Source organism: Danio aesculapii, chromosome 4, assembly GCF_903798145.1.
Source record: "Danio aesculapii chromosome 4, fDanAes4.1, whole genome shotgun sequence".
Taxonomy (NCBI): domain Eukaryota; kingdom Metazoa; phylum Chordata; class Actinopteri; order Cypriniformes; family Danionidae; genus Danio; species Danio aesculapii.
In genome coordinates, this window is record NC_079438.1 from 18,294,246 (window position 1) to 18,309,813 (window position 15,568).

At 37.0% G+C, this 15,568-nt stretch overlaps 1 protein-coding gene and 2 non-coding genes across 2 annotated transcripts; 2 read left to right on the top strand and 1 right to left on the bottom strand.

Moving 5' to 3' along the window:
- LOC130222020 (gastrula zinc finger protein XlCGF57.1-like) overlaps nt 1-15,568 on the top strand; it is a 752,525-nt gene that overhangs the window by 48,145 nt on the left and 688,812 nt on the right.
- On the top strand, nt 4,774-4,855 carry trnas-gcu (transfer RNA serine (anticodon GCU)). Its single transcript has one exon. It is a non-coding gene; the product is annotated as a tRNA-Ser (tRNA).
- Nucleotides 5,305-5,445, bottom strand: LOC130224200 (U4 spliceosomal RNA). Its single transcript, XR_008837269.1, has one exon. It is a non-coding gene; the product is annotated as a U4 spliceosomal RNA (small nuclear RNA).

The window sequence follows — 15,568 nt, forward strand, 5'->3', positions numbered from 1 at the left end:
AACCAACTATGAAACCATCTTAGGGATCGTTCCCATTGGCAAATGGCCCTGGGGATGAAGTTATAATTGATTTTACTGACATGATTGAAAGGGTAAATGGTAAACGATACTTGCTTGTTATGATTGATGCATATACTGGATGGCTAGAGGCCTTCCTGGTGGGCATGGAAGACAGCACTGCTGTCATTAAATGTCTGATAAACCATTACATCCCACGTCATGGTTTTCCGAGCCGGGTCAGATCTGACAAAGGCTCACACTTTAAAAATGAACATCTGGCTGATGTAGAAAAGACATTGGGTTTAGTACACCATTTCGGGGCAGTCTATCACCCACAGTCACAAGGTAAGGTTGAGCGGTTGAATCTAACATTGAAAAACAAATTGGCTAAAATCTGTGCACAGACTAAATTGACATGGTTAGCTGCTCTTCCACTAGCTCTGATGTCAGTAAGGAGCTCTGTGAGTGGGGCAACAGGATACACGCCCTTTGAACTGTTGACTGGTCGCCAATTTCCTGGCCCACTGACCCAACTACAATTGGAACCAGTACAACCGTTATCACACAAAATTGACTGGTCTAATTGAATCTTTTGACAAAATGTTACCAACTGATTTAAGGGGACACGAATATCAAGCACCCCTACCTGACCAAACTTGGAACTGGGTGATATTGAGAATCTACAGGCGTAAATGGAAAGAGTCTCGCTGGTCTGCTCCAATTAAGTAATGTCCGGCGGACCCACAGTCCAATCATTAAACAACACCAAAGCGGACCTTGCTTCGCAGGTCCAAGAGAGGGAGGATACCACAGGAGGTGCAGGAGGGAGTGAGGGTACCACAAAAGGAGGTGACACACAAACACATGCACACAGGAAAAATTTTCATCCATCACAAAGTAACCTACAAACTTTGCAGGTAGTCCACAAAACTGGGGACTTATTCACAGCCCCTAAAGAAGAAGCTGTAGCCCATTGTGTCAGTGCAGACTGCATTTGGAGTGGGCATAGTGAAAAAATTTTGAGAAAAATATGGTGTTGACAAGGTTAAGGCCCAGAGAAAAACGAAAGGTGACTGTGCTATAACTCACGAGGCAGACATAATAGTTTTCCACCTGATCACAAAAACACTTGCTAGAGACCTACCCACATATGAGGACTTTGAGAGCAGTCTAATCTGCATGAGAACGTGGTGTGACAAATTACACATCACCAGATTATCCATAGGGGTGTGGTTTGGACAAGTTGGAATTCTATAAGAGTTCTCCACATTATTGAAAAGACGTTTAAAGGCCAGAATATAACTATTTCAGATTATACGTTAGAATAAGTTTACTGTGCTTGCTATTTTTTATTGTAGCTTTGATATTGATTATATATTACTTGCTGTGAACACAATAATGCTGTGAAAAATAAGATAAAGGGAGGATCAGAATTGAATAATAAGTCAATATCAATAAAACATGAGGGTCAAGTTGTGGGAAAACTGGAAACTACTGGGGATAGTGGGGATATTAACACTGATAATAGTGGGGACAATTCTAGGAGTAGGAAAAAGTCAGAACCGGAATGAAACCTCAACTGTAAAACCAACCAGAGTAAAAAGATCCCTAGGGGAAGAAAACAGGTGTTCCAAGTATTATGGAGGGCTGTCCATAGAATATGTAAAGGGAGAGACAACATCTTACACATTTGATCTATGTCAGGTAATTGACTGTGGGGGACACAATAGTTTGTGGCAAGGATATGACGTATATGTTTGTTTTGATCAGACTATGAATGCATGGTGTAACACGATGGGTAAAGCGGATAATAAGTGGTGTAGAGGGTGGGATCAAGTAGTGGGGTACACAGGGAAATGGACGCCAAACCCAACATGGTTAGGGAATTTTAAAAACGAGTGGAGAAAACTGAAAATACAAAGGGATTATAGTCCTACCCAGAACCCTATTACTATGTCAATAGGGGAGTGGACAGGATACCCCTTAGATGAGACCCATTATGCTGGAAACAACAATCCGCCTAAGTTTCTCCATATACTACTAGGGGTCGAGATATCAGGAACTGACCCCCTGGGAATCATAGAAGTTAAGTTTTTAGACAGGGTCAATGTAATAAATAGAAACAAGACAACGACTATAGGACCCCCAATCAGAGATCATAGTAGAGAAATTAGAGGTCGAAGGGTTGTAATACAAATGGATTATACCAAATTAACCCCTGAGGATATACTAGAGAAAGCCACAGGATATGGGGAAACTAATTTGTGGTTAGAATGGATGATTTCCACAGCTAAACAAACAGGAATGACAGATTGTGTTGCATGTGCAAAAGCTAGACCAACCCTTCGAATAGAACCCGCCCCATTGATAATAAATGATCCGGTGGGATATGGATGCATGATAAATTTGACTAGGCAGTATCGACCAAAAGGATGCGACACTCTAGCGGAAATATTTCCATCAATAAATAACCAGACAAAAACAGGCCCATTTTCTGCAGACCCAGGAAATTTCACCTGTTTTAATTTTACTCCCACCGGAATAGTGCTAGTCAGGGTAGGGCATATTAACCCTTTGTGGTGCAAACAGATTATCAACAATGCAGAAGATATAATAGGACCTTGGGCGCGGGGAGGACTATATTATTACTGTGGAGGGAAAAGATTGTTTGTAAGAATAAAAGGGAAAACTACGGAAGGTATATGTGCAATGGTTAGGTTGGCAGCACCAGTAACACTGATTGGCAACAGACAAGAGGGAAGGGGTGGAAGTACAGCTGGGAGAAGAAAAAGGGACGCAACGTTCGACTTAACTACAAATTCCCCGACCTATATAGATTCAATAGGGGTGCCGAGAGGAGTCCCTGATGAATACAAACTAGTAGACCAAATTGCTGCCGGGTTCGAGAATATCCCAATAATTTCAGCCCTATTCCCTGTCACCCCAAGTAAAAATGTGGATAGAATAAATTATGTGCACTATAATGTGATGAGATTGGCAAATTTAACAAGAGATGACGTAGAAGGATTATCGGAACAATTGCCCCCAACCTCATTAATGGCAATACAAAACAGAATAGCATTAGATATGCTCCTAGCGGAAAAAGGTGGCACTTGTATTTTCTTCCAGGATTTTTGCTGTTCCTATATTCCCAATAATATCGCCCCAGACGGATCAGTTATGAGGGCTTTAGAAGGATTAAAAACCCTTTCTAAAACAATGGCAGAACACTCTGGTGTAAATAACCCATTTGATGATTGGCTGACCGGTGTGTTTGGAAAATATAAAACCATGTTTACATCAGTTTTGATCTCTATAGCTACCTTTGTGGCCATAATAGTGACCTGTGGATGCTGTTGCATCCCGTGTATCAGAACATTGTGTAACAGGGTGATAATAGCAGCAATTGAAAAGAAAGATGGAGCTCCACCCCCTTACACAATGCCTCTGCTGGTATCTTCCGGAAATAATGATGAGGAGGAAGAGGAGGAGGAATATGACTTATAAATGTTTTTTTTTTCCAATAACTGTGCTTCTTTGCAGATGCTGATTCATCACAAGTTATGTGTTTTTTTTAGATATTGATGTTTGAGAAATTTGCTGTTTGAAAATGTGTTAAGATTTAAATTTTGATTATTGAAATGTTTGTAGTCTAGATAATTTCAGTGTGATTGACTCAGCTGACATGTTGTGTTTGCCCAAACATCAAATAGGGAACCAACTGGGTGACTTTCCCTACAGGGGTTTTCGGCCCAGTCCAGCCTGAGCACACTGGTTTATAGGGAATTTATAGGGACCATCATTGTTTGACTGTTATGATTGTGTTTATTGCTTTTATTTTTCTTAATGGTCTGATATGATGTTTCCGGTGAACATGTGGTGGCTGCCCATAAGCCAACTAGGGGGCCGCTTGGGTGTCTTTCCTCACCAAGGTTTTCGACCCAAGCTCATCTGGACATATTGGACCAAGACTTCTGAGATTTTTAAAAAGTTTATTAAGTGGTGTGGCCTCTTTGCAGAGGCCAAGAGAGGGATTGAAGGATAAGCATTTTATTAAGCTTTGTTAGTAAGTACGTAGTAAATATAATAGAGTTAACTGCTATATTATGAGCACGAAGTATAGAGAAATGTTACCGGATGCTAGCGCGTCCTGTTTTTGGGTGGGGGTGATGGAGAGTGACAAGATGTATGAGCTGTGTGTACGTGCTCTGAAACATCTAAAAAAAAAAGGTGAACTGTTAAGAGAAGATACACAGATACCAGGAAGAGGAATATCTGGTTGCTGAATGGTCAACTTCTTAAAGACAAGACCATATAAGTCTAATAAGAGTTTAGGGTAAGAGTGTGTGTGAGACACAGTATAAAAAAGCCGGAAGGACAGCATAAGGGGGGCTGATACATTAGTACATCTCTCCTGCGCAGAACTTGTACTCTCTAACTTCTTGCATTCGAAATAAAATTTGTTAATTTTCAATTTAGATCTCCGTCAATTTTTGAACATGCAATGGACCATTTGAGTCCAACAGTGGCGAGGTGGCTGAGTGGTTAAGGTGATGGACTGCTAATCCGTTGTGCTTTGCATGTGTGAGTCGAATTCCAGCCTGGTCATTCATTTAAGAGAGCCTGGTGTTTACGTGGAAGGTAACTTACGTACACCCTCTTCTTGCTTCGAAGCATGTTATGGCAAAATTGAGTGTCATCTTAACGAAAATAGTTGCAAAAACATACACGTACACATATGTGCCACAGTCCAGCCTCCATCAGTAAAGTGGCGACGAGGTGGCTGAGTGGTTAAGGAGATGGACTGCTAATCCATTGTGCTCTGCACGCGTGGGTTCGAATCCCATCCTCGTCGCTCAAATGCTCTGGCATTTGAGAGATCCCGGTAATTCAGTGGAAGGTGTATTACTTGTGCCCTCTAAGCATTTTGAAGGATGTTGCTGCAAAATTTAATGTCATCTGTATCCAAAGTAGCTGCAAATACATACATATATGCCAAAGTCCAGCCCCCATCAGGAAAGTGGCTACATGCATGACGTGGTGGCCGAGTGGTTAAGGCGATGGACTGCTAATCCATTGTGCTCTGCATGCATGGGTTGGAATCCCATCCTCGTCGTTCAATTGCTTTTGCCTTTTAGAGAGCCTGGTGCTTCCATGGAAGGTTTCTTACACGCACTTTGCTTGCGTTCTGAAGAATGTTATGGTACAGGTTAATCCAGCCTGCTGCATGTTTAGGAGCGCAACAAAAGTTGCAACATGTTAATGAAACAGAAGCACAGCTATCCTTTTCAACAGAACATTAAGCCTACTAAAAGGCTGACAAAAATTGCCAGAGCTGACTGTATTTCAAGTCTACTCAGCGAGGTATTGGGTAAAGTTTTCAACCAGCAATGATCACACCTCGGATAGACCTCATAGGCTACGATATTGCCTCTGCGAAAGAATAGCTGTAACAGCTATGAACTCTTCTGTGTACCAATCTGGACATGCAACGACAAGGTGGCATCAAACTTTAAACTGCCAGCAATCAGCCCTCTGGCACCAATGAGTGCATGCTGCGTCAGCAGAACAGGGTATTGATTTGTCCAAAAATAATTACTTATACATTGTTTCATTTTTACTTAAAGAAAAGTATACACTACTTATGTGAATCTGGGAGAAGAGAATTGTGGGTAATCTGGTAAGGGGGCGGAGTCACAACGCTGAACGGCAGAGAAAAGGGATGAGATTGGGATGTATTTATTGGGCTGTACAGGGATTGGGGTAAGGTAATGAAGAATGCAAGGGCACTGAAACCATATTTTGACAGAAATCCAAGGTCAGCTATGCTGCCGTTTTTAGACTCAGGCGTTCTGTCTAGTTTCTCTCCAACAAAACCAGAAGAAACATGTTGCAGTTAATGTTGAACAATAAAGCCTGGTTTATACTTCTGTGTCAAGTGATCAGCGTGATCCACGGCGCAAGCCTTGCGCGTAGCCGTGCACTTATACTTCTGCGCACTGTTTCTGTTGCTCTGCAATACACTTCCGAAACGCTAGCTGGCAGTAGGTGTTTATGTTTCTCTGTGTTGAGTTTCTTCGCTGGTGTTTTGTTTTTTCTGAACGCTTCCTTAATGTGCAAGTGGCTCAAATTCGCTCATTTTGAGGCAGGAACCAGTGGACGTGCAACAACTTTAATTAAAAGGTAAACACAAAACAACAGTCTCCATGCGGAGCTCCTTCATGGGACTCCACACTTTTAAACACCCAATGCTTCACGCTCGTGTGGCTCTCACCTCCGCCCACACTCGTCAGCGCTACCAAGTCGACCAATCTCAAAGCTACGCGTACACGTTACCTTTTTGGAGAGGTGCGCGTCAATGACGCCGACGGCCACAGCGAGGTGCTATGCAACCACGTGTAGGCTGCGCCGTAGCATACGCGTGAGCTTGACGCCGAGGTATAAATCAGCCTTAACTCTGGGGCACTGATCAGAGCTACTGATAAAGCTCCTTATGACAACCTTTATCTTCATCTTTTCTGTAAGAACATCCATTCGAGTCCCAAAAATTAATCCTTTCTCTAGCACAACGCTGTGCTTACACGTGACGAGGTGGCCGAGTGCTTAGGTTAGTTTGTTGTACTCTGCAAGTTCTGGTTTAAATCCCATCCTCATAGTTTCACTGTTTTGAGAGAGGCAACTGCTTCTGTCTGAGGTTTCTTACTTGCACCTCTCAGCGTCTTAAAGGATGTTTATGGCAAAATTGTATGTAATACTTAGCGAAAATAGCTGCAAAAACATACGTATATGCCATAGTCCAGCCTCCATTAGTAGAGCACCTATATGCGTGGCGAGGTGGCTGAGTGGTTAAGGCGATGGACTGCTAATCCGTTGTGCTTTGCATGTGTGAGTTGAATTCCAGCCTGGTCATTCATTTAAGAGAAGGTAACTTACGTGCACCCTCTTCGTGCTTCGAAGCATGTTATGGCAAAATTGAGTGTCATCTTACCGAAAATAGGTTCAACAACATACACATACACATATGTGCCCTCTAAACTCTGGTTGCCTTTCGCAGAAACCTACGCTCTCTCTCACCCAATAGACTATCCACCATTGTTTCAAACTCTCTTCCTCCATCTTGCAAACTCTCTGCACTTGATACGAACAGCGCCACTGATACACTCTGCTCCATGCTAGCATCATGTCTAGACAGATTATGTCCTCTTACATCCAGGCAAGCCCGTGCCAGTCCTCCTGCACCCTGGCTCTCTGATGTTCTCCGTGAGCATCGCTCAAAACTTCGGGCTGCTGAGAGAATTTGGCGAAAAACTAAAAATCCTGAACAGCTCATAACATACCAAACTCTTCTGTCTTCTTTCTCGGCTGAGGTTACTTCTGCAAAGCAGACATACTTCCGTCAGAAAGTCAACAGTGCCACCAATCCTCGCTTACTTTTTAAAACATTTTCCTCCCTCCTCTATCCTCCTCCTCCACCCGCATCCTCCACACTCACTACTGATGACTTTGCTACATTCTTTTGCACCAAAACTGCAAAAATCAGTGCTCAATTTGCTGCACCAACAACAAACACACAAGATACACCACCAACACCACACACACTCACCTCTTTTTCCCAGCTCTCTGAGTCTGAGGTGTCCAATCTCGTGCTATTGAGCCATGCAACCATCTGTCCGCTTGATCCCATTCCCTCTCATCTCTTGCAAGCCATTTCTCCTGCAGTCATACCAACACTGACTCACATAATTAACACATCTCTTGACTCTGGTCTATTTCCTACTTCATTTAAGCAGGCTAGGGTAACCCCACTGCTAAAGAAACCCAACCTGGATCAAACGCTACTTGAAAACTACCGACCGGTATCCCTGCTACCATTCATGGCCAAGATTTTGGAGAAAGTAGTGTTCAATCAAGTCCTGGACTTTCTTACTCAAAACAACCTCATGGACAACAAGCAATCTGGCTTTAAGAAAGGCCACTTAACTGAGACTGCCCTGCTCTCGGTCGTGGAGGATCTCAGACTGGCTAAAGCAGACTCTAAATCATCAGTCCTCATCTTGCTGGATTTATCAGCTGCTTTTGACACTGTAAACCACAAGATCCTGCTATCTACGCTTGAGTCACTGGGCGTCACAGGCACTGTTATTCAATGGTTCAGTTCTTACCTCTCGGACAGGTCTTTCAGGGTGTCGTGGAGGGGAGAGGTGTCCAACCTACAGCATCTAAACACTGGGGTACCTCAGGGCTCTGTTCTTGGGCCACTTCTCTTCTCTATCTACACAACATCTTTAGGAACAGTCATCCAGAAACATGGATTTTCCTACCACTGCTATGCTGATGATACCCAGCTATACCTCTCTTTTCACCCTGATGATCCCTCAGTTCCAGCTCGCATTTCAGCCAGCCTTTCAGACATTTCACACTGGATGAAAGATCATCATCTGCAGCTTAACCTTGCAAAAATGGAAATGCTTGAAGTTTCTGCCAACCCGACTCTACACCATTACTGCATCCAAAATGGTAAAAAGCCTTGGAGTAACGATTGATGACCAACTAAACTTCTCTGACCACATTTCTAGAACTGCTCGATCTTGCAGATTTGCACTTTATAACATCAGAAAGGTCCGACCCTTCCTATCTGAACATACAGCTCAACTCATTGTTCAAGCTCTTGTTCTCTCCAAACTGGACTATTGCAACTCTCTACTAGCCGGGCTTCCAGCTAATTCTATCAAACCTCTTCAGCTGCTTCAGAACGCAGCAGCACGAGTGGTCTTTGATGAACCCAAAAGAGCACATGTCACTCCGCTACTCACCCGTTTGCACTGGCTGCCAGTTGCTGCTCGCATCAAATTCAAAGCTCTGATGTTTGCTTACAAAGCGACCTCTGGCTTTGCTCCTTCGTATCTGCTCTCACTTCTGCAGATTTATGTGCCCTCCAGAAACTTGCGTTCTGTGAATGAACGTCGCCTCGTTGTTCCATCCCTAAAAGGGAAGAAATCACTTTCCCGAACTCTTACATTCAATCTGCCCAGTTGGTGGAATGAACTCCCTAACTACATCAGAACAGCAGAGTCACTTGCTGTCTTCAAGAAATGACTAAAAACTCAGTCTCCACTTTCCTTCCTAATCTTTACTGCCTCTCTGGCTATACCACTAACTGTACTCTCTCTCTCTCTCAAAAAAAAAATGTACTAATGCTTAGCTTCTTAGACTTTACACACCTGATACTTGTCTATAGCACTTGTTTACTGCTGCTCTTATAGTTGTGTATATTGCTTCCTTTTGCTCATTTGTAAGTCGCTTTGGATAAAAGCGTCTGCTAAATGACTAAATGTAAATGTAAAATGTTATGTTAATGTACAAAATAAACCTGATTTAAAGCCCACAAACTGGGATTGAAGCATCTTCTTTTATAATTGTTCTGACACACAGCTGTGCTGATGAAGTAAAGCTAAGCTAAATTGCTGTAATTCATTACACACATGCAATGTTTTAAAAACATTTTAAACTTGTAAAACTCACTCTTGATCACATTTGATGATCATTGATGATCCTAGCGAACTGAACAGACCTTTTACTCCCGGTTGCTTGCACGTCTGGTCTTGTTGATATGATTATACACGTGACTACCGGGACATGTTAATACGCACAGCTGTCAATCAAGTCAGTAGTCAGGGGGACCGCACTGTGTGTGTTTATATCACCTCAATATGACGGTCTATACACTATATCTACACATGTCTGTGCAAACAGCTTGAAAAGTAGATTTTTCACCATAGGTGCCCTTTAAATCAGTATGGTATCACCATGCTATTATTTTAATCAACCTAAACTAACAACCCTTTGTTATCTCAACAACTTTAGTGAAGCTAGTTGACTTGACAAAAAATATGTTGTGATAACAAATAAAGGATATAATTTTATACAGAGTAGACAAAATCAGATAAAACAAAACTAGACAAAACCTGACAAAATCAGGCAAAACTAAACTAGGCAAAACTATACAAAATTGGACAAAATAAAACTACACAAAACTAGACAAAATCAGACAAAAAAGCTAGACAAAAGTAGACAAAATCAGACAAAACAAAGGTAGACAAAATCAGACAAAGCAAAAGTAGACAAAATCAGACAAAACAAAAGTAAACAAAATCAGACAAAATAAAAGTAGACAAAAAAAGACAAAAAAGCTAGACAAACATAGACAAAATCAGACAAAAGCAGAACAAATCGGACAAAACAAAACTAGACAAAAGTAGACAAAATCAGACAAAACAAACATAGACAAAATCAGACAAAAAAAAAAAACAAAAGTAGGCAAAAAAAAGACAAAAGAGCTAGACAAAATACGACAAAAGTAGACCAAATCGGACAAAACAAAACTAGACAAAAGTAGACAAAATCAGACAAAACAAAGGAGACAAAATCAGACAAAACAAAACAAACGTAGACAAAATTAGACAAAACAAAAGTAGACAAAATCTGACAAATCTAGACAAAATTAGACAAACAAAACTAGACAAAACAAAACTAGACAAAAGTAGACAAAATCGGACAAAACTAGACAAAACTAAACAAATTTAGACAAAACTAAACTAGACAAAACTAAACAAAAGGAGACAAAACTAAACAAAAATAGACAAAACTAAACAAAATGAGAAAAAACTAAACAAAAATAGACAAAATCAGACAAAAAACTAGACAAAATCAGACAAAAGTAGACAAAATCAGACAAAACAAAAAACTAGACAAAAGTAGACAAAATCTGAAAAAAATAGACAAAATTAGACAAAAGATTAGACTAAATCTAACAAAAGTTGACAAAAACAGACACAACAAAACTAGACAAAAGTAGACAAAACAAAACTAGACAAAACTAGACAAAATCAGACAAAACGAAATTAGACAAAACTAAACAAAAGTAGACAAAATCGGATAAAACTAGACAAAACTAAGCAAATCCAGACAAAACTAAACAAACCTAGACAAAACAAAACTAGACAAAACTAGACAAAAGTAGACAAAATCAGACAAAACAAAACTACACAAAATCTGACAAAACAAAACTAGACAAAAATAGACAAAATCTGACAAAACAAAACTAGAACCCATCAGACAAAACACATCTAGACAAAATCAGACAAAACAAAAGTAGACAAAATCTGACAAAACAAAACTAGACAAAAGTAGAAAAATCAGACAAACAAAACTAGACAAAAAAAATAGACAAAAGTAGACAAAATCAGACAAAAGTAGACAAAATCAGACACAAAGAAATTAGACAAAACTAGACAAAATCGGAAAAACTAAACAAATCTAGACAAAACTAAACAAATCTAGACAAAACTAAACAAATCTAGACAAAACTAAACAAACCGGGACAAAACAAAACTAGACAAAACTAAACAAAAATAGACAAAATCAGACAAAACTAAACAAAATCAGACAAAACAAAAAAAGACAAAATCTGACAAAACAAAACTAGAAAAAAAATAGACAAAATCAGAGAAACAAAACTAGACAAAAGTAGACAAAATCAGACAAAACTAGACAAAAGTAGACAAAATCAGACAAAACTAAACAAACCTAGACAAAACAAAAATAGACAAAATTAGACAAAACTAAACAAAACGAGACAAAACTAGACAAATTTAGACAAAACTAAACAAACCTAGACAAAACAAAAGTAGACAAAACTAAACAAAATGAGACAAAACTAAACAAAAATAGACAAAATCAGACAAAACTAAACAAAATGAGACAAAACTAAACAAAAATAGACAAAATCAGACAAAAAACTAGACAAAATCAGACAAAAGTAGACAAAATCAGACAAAACAAAAGTAGATAAAAGTAGACAAAATCAGACAAAACAAAAAACTAGACAAAAGTAGACAAAATCAGAAAAAAGTAGACAAAATCAGACAAAAAAGTAGACTAAATCAAACAAAAGTTGACAAAAACAGACACAACAAAACTAGACAAAAGTAGACAAAACAAAACTAGACAAAAATAGACAAAATCAGACAAAACTAAATTAGACAAAACTAAACAAAAGTAGACAAAATCGGATAAAACTAGACAAAACTAAACAAATCTAGACAAAACTAAACAAACCTAGACAAAACAAAACTAGACAAAAATTAACAAAAGTAGACAAAATCAGACAAAACAAAACTACACAAAATCTGACAAAACAAAACTAGACAAAAGTAGACAAAATCAGACAAACAAAACTAGACAAAAAAACTAGACAAAAGCAGACAATATCAGACAAAACTAGACAAAAGTAGACAAAATCAGACAAAAAGAAATTAGACAAAACAAGACAAAATCGGACAAAACTAAACAAATCTAGACAAAACTAAACAAAACTAGACAAAACTAAACAAATCTAGACAAAACTAAACAAAATGAGAAAAAACTAAACAAAAATAGACAAAATCAGACAAAACAAAAGTAGATAAAAGTAGAAAAAATCAGACAAAACAAAAAACTAGACAAAAGTAGACAAAATCTGAAAAAAGTAGACAAAATTAGACAAAAGATTAAACTAAATCAAACAAAAGTTGACAAAAACAGACACAACAAAACTAGACAAAAGTAGACAAAACAAAACTAGACAAAAATAGACAAAATCAGACAAAAAGGAAATTAGACAAAACTAAACAAAAGTAGACAAAATCGGATAAAACTTGAGACAAAACTAAACAAATCAAGACAAAACTAAACAAACCTAGACAAAACAAAACTAGACAAAACTAGACAAAAGTAGACAAAATCAGACAAAACACATCTAGACAAAATCAGACAAAACAAAAGTAGACAAAATCTGACAAAACAAACTAGACAAAAGTAGAAAAATCAGACAAACAAAACTAGACAAAAAAATAGACAAAAGCTGACTAAACAAAAGTAGACAACATCAGACAAAACACATCTAGACAAAATCAGACAAAACAAAAGTAGACAAAATCTGACAAAACAAAACTATACAAAAGTAGAAAAATCAGACAAACAAAACTAGACAAAAATAGACAAAATCTGACAAAACAAAACTAGACAAAAGTAGACAAAATCAGAGAAACAAAACTAGACAAAAGTAGACAAAATCAGACAAAACTAGACAAAAGTAGACAAAATCAGACAAAACTAAACAAACCTAGACAAAACAAAAATAGACAAAATTAGACAAAACTAAACAAAACGAGACAAAACTAAACAAACTAGACAAATTTAGACAAAACTAAACAAACCTAGACAAAACAAAAGTAGACAAAACTAAACAAAATGAGACAAAACTAAACAAAAATAGACAAAATCATACAAAACTAAACAAAATGACACAAAACTAAACAAAAATAGACAAAATCAGACAAAAACTAGACAAAATCAGACAAAAGTAGACAAAATCAGACAAAACAAAAGTAGATAAAAGTAGACAAAATCAGACAAAACAAAAAACTAGACAAAAGTAGACATAATCAGAAAAAAGTAGACAAAATCAGACAAAAAAGTAGACTAAATCAAACAAAAGTTGACAAAAACAGACACAACAAAACTAGACAAAAGTAGACAAGACAAAACTAGACAAAAATAGACAAAATCAGACAAAACGAAATTAGACAAAACTAAACAAAACTAAACAAAAGTAGACAAAATCGGATAAAACTAGACAAAACTAAACAAATCTAGACAAAACTAAACAAACCTAGACAAAACAAAACTAGACAAAAATTAACAAAACAAAACTAGACAAAAGTAGACAAATCAGACATACAAAACTAGACAAAAAAACTAGACAAAAGTAGACAAAATCAGACAAAACTAGACAAAAGTAGACAAAATCAGACAAAAAGAAATTAGACAAAACAAGACAAAATCGGACAAAACTAAACAAATCTAGACAAAACTAAACAAAACTAGACAAAACTAAACAAATCTAGACAAAACTAAACAAAATGAGAAAAAACTAAACAAAAATAGACAAAATCAGACAAAACAAAAGTAGATAAAAGTAGACAAAATCAGACAAAACAAAAAACTAGACAAAAGTAGACAAAATCAGAAAAAAGTTGACAAAATCAGACAAAAAAGTAGACTAAATCAAACCAAAGTTGACAAAAACAGACACAACAAAACTAGACAAAAGTAGACAAAATCAGACAAAACTAAATTAGACAAAACTAAACAAAAGTAGACAAAATCGGATAAAACTAGACAAAACTAAACAAATCTAGACAAAACTAAACAAACCTAGACAAAACAAAACTAGACAAAAATTAACAAAAGTAGACAAAATCAGACAAAACAAAACTACACAAAATCTGACAAAACAAAACTAGACAAAAGTAGACAAAATCAGACAAACAAAACTAGACAAAAAAAACTAGACAAAAGCAGACAAAATCAGACAAAACTAGACAAAAGTAGACAAAATCAGACAAAAAGAAATTAGACAAAACAAGACAAAATCGGACAAAACTAAACAAATCTAGACAAAACTAAACAAAACTAGACAAAACTAAACAAATCTAGACAAAACTAAAAATGAGAAAAAACTAAACAAAAATAGACAAAATCTGACAAAACAAAAGTAGATAAAAGTAGAAAAAATCAGACAAAACAAAAAACTAGACAAAAGTAGACAAATCTGAAAAAAGTAGACAAAATTAGACAAAAGATTAAACTAAATCAAACAAAGTTGACAAAAACAGACACAACAAAACTAGACAAAAGTAGACAAAACAAAACTAGACAAAAATAGACAAAATCAGACAAAACGAAATTAGACAAAACTAAACAAAAGTAGACAAAATCGGATAAAACTAGACAAAACTAAACAAATCAAGACAAAACTAAACAAACCTAGACAAAACAAAACTAGACAAAAGTAGACAAAATCAGACAAAACACATCTAGACAAAATCAGACAAAACAAAAGTAGACAAAATCTGACAAAACAAACTAGACAAAAGTAGAAAAATCAGACAAACAAAACTAGACAAAAAAATAGACAAAAATAGACAAAATCTGACTAAACAAAAGTAGACAACATCAGACAAAACACATCTAGACAAAATCAGACAAAACAAAAGTAGACAAAATCTGACAAAACAAAACTATACAAAAGTAGAAAAATCAGACAAACAAAACTAGACAAAAGTAGACAAAATCTGACAAAACAAAACTAGACAAAAGTAGACAAAATCAGACAAACAAAACTAGACAAAGTAGACAAAATCAGACAAAACTAGACAAAAGTAGACAAAATCAGACAAAACTAAACAAACCTAGACAAAACAAAAGTAGACAAAATTAGACAAAACTAAACAAACGAGACAAAAACTAAACAAAACTAGACAAATTTAGACAAAACTAAACAAACCTAGACAAAACAAAAGTAGACAAAACTAAACAAAATGAGACAAAACTAAACAAAAATAGACAAAATCAGACAAAACTAAACAAAATGAGACAAAACTAAACAAAAATAGACAAAATCAGACAAAAAACTAGACAAAATCAGACAAAAGTAGACAAAATCAGACAAAACAAAAGTAGACAA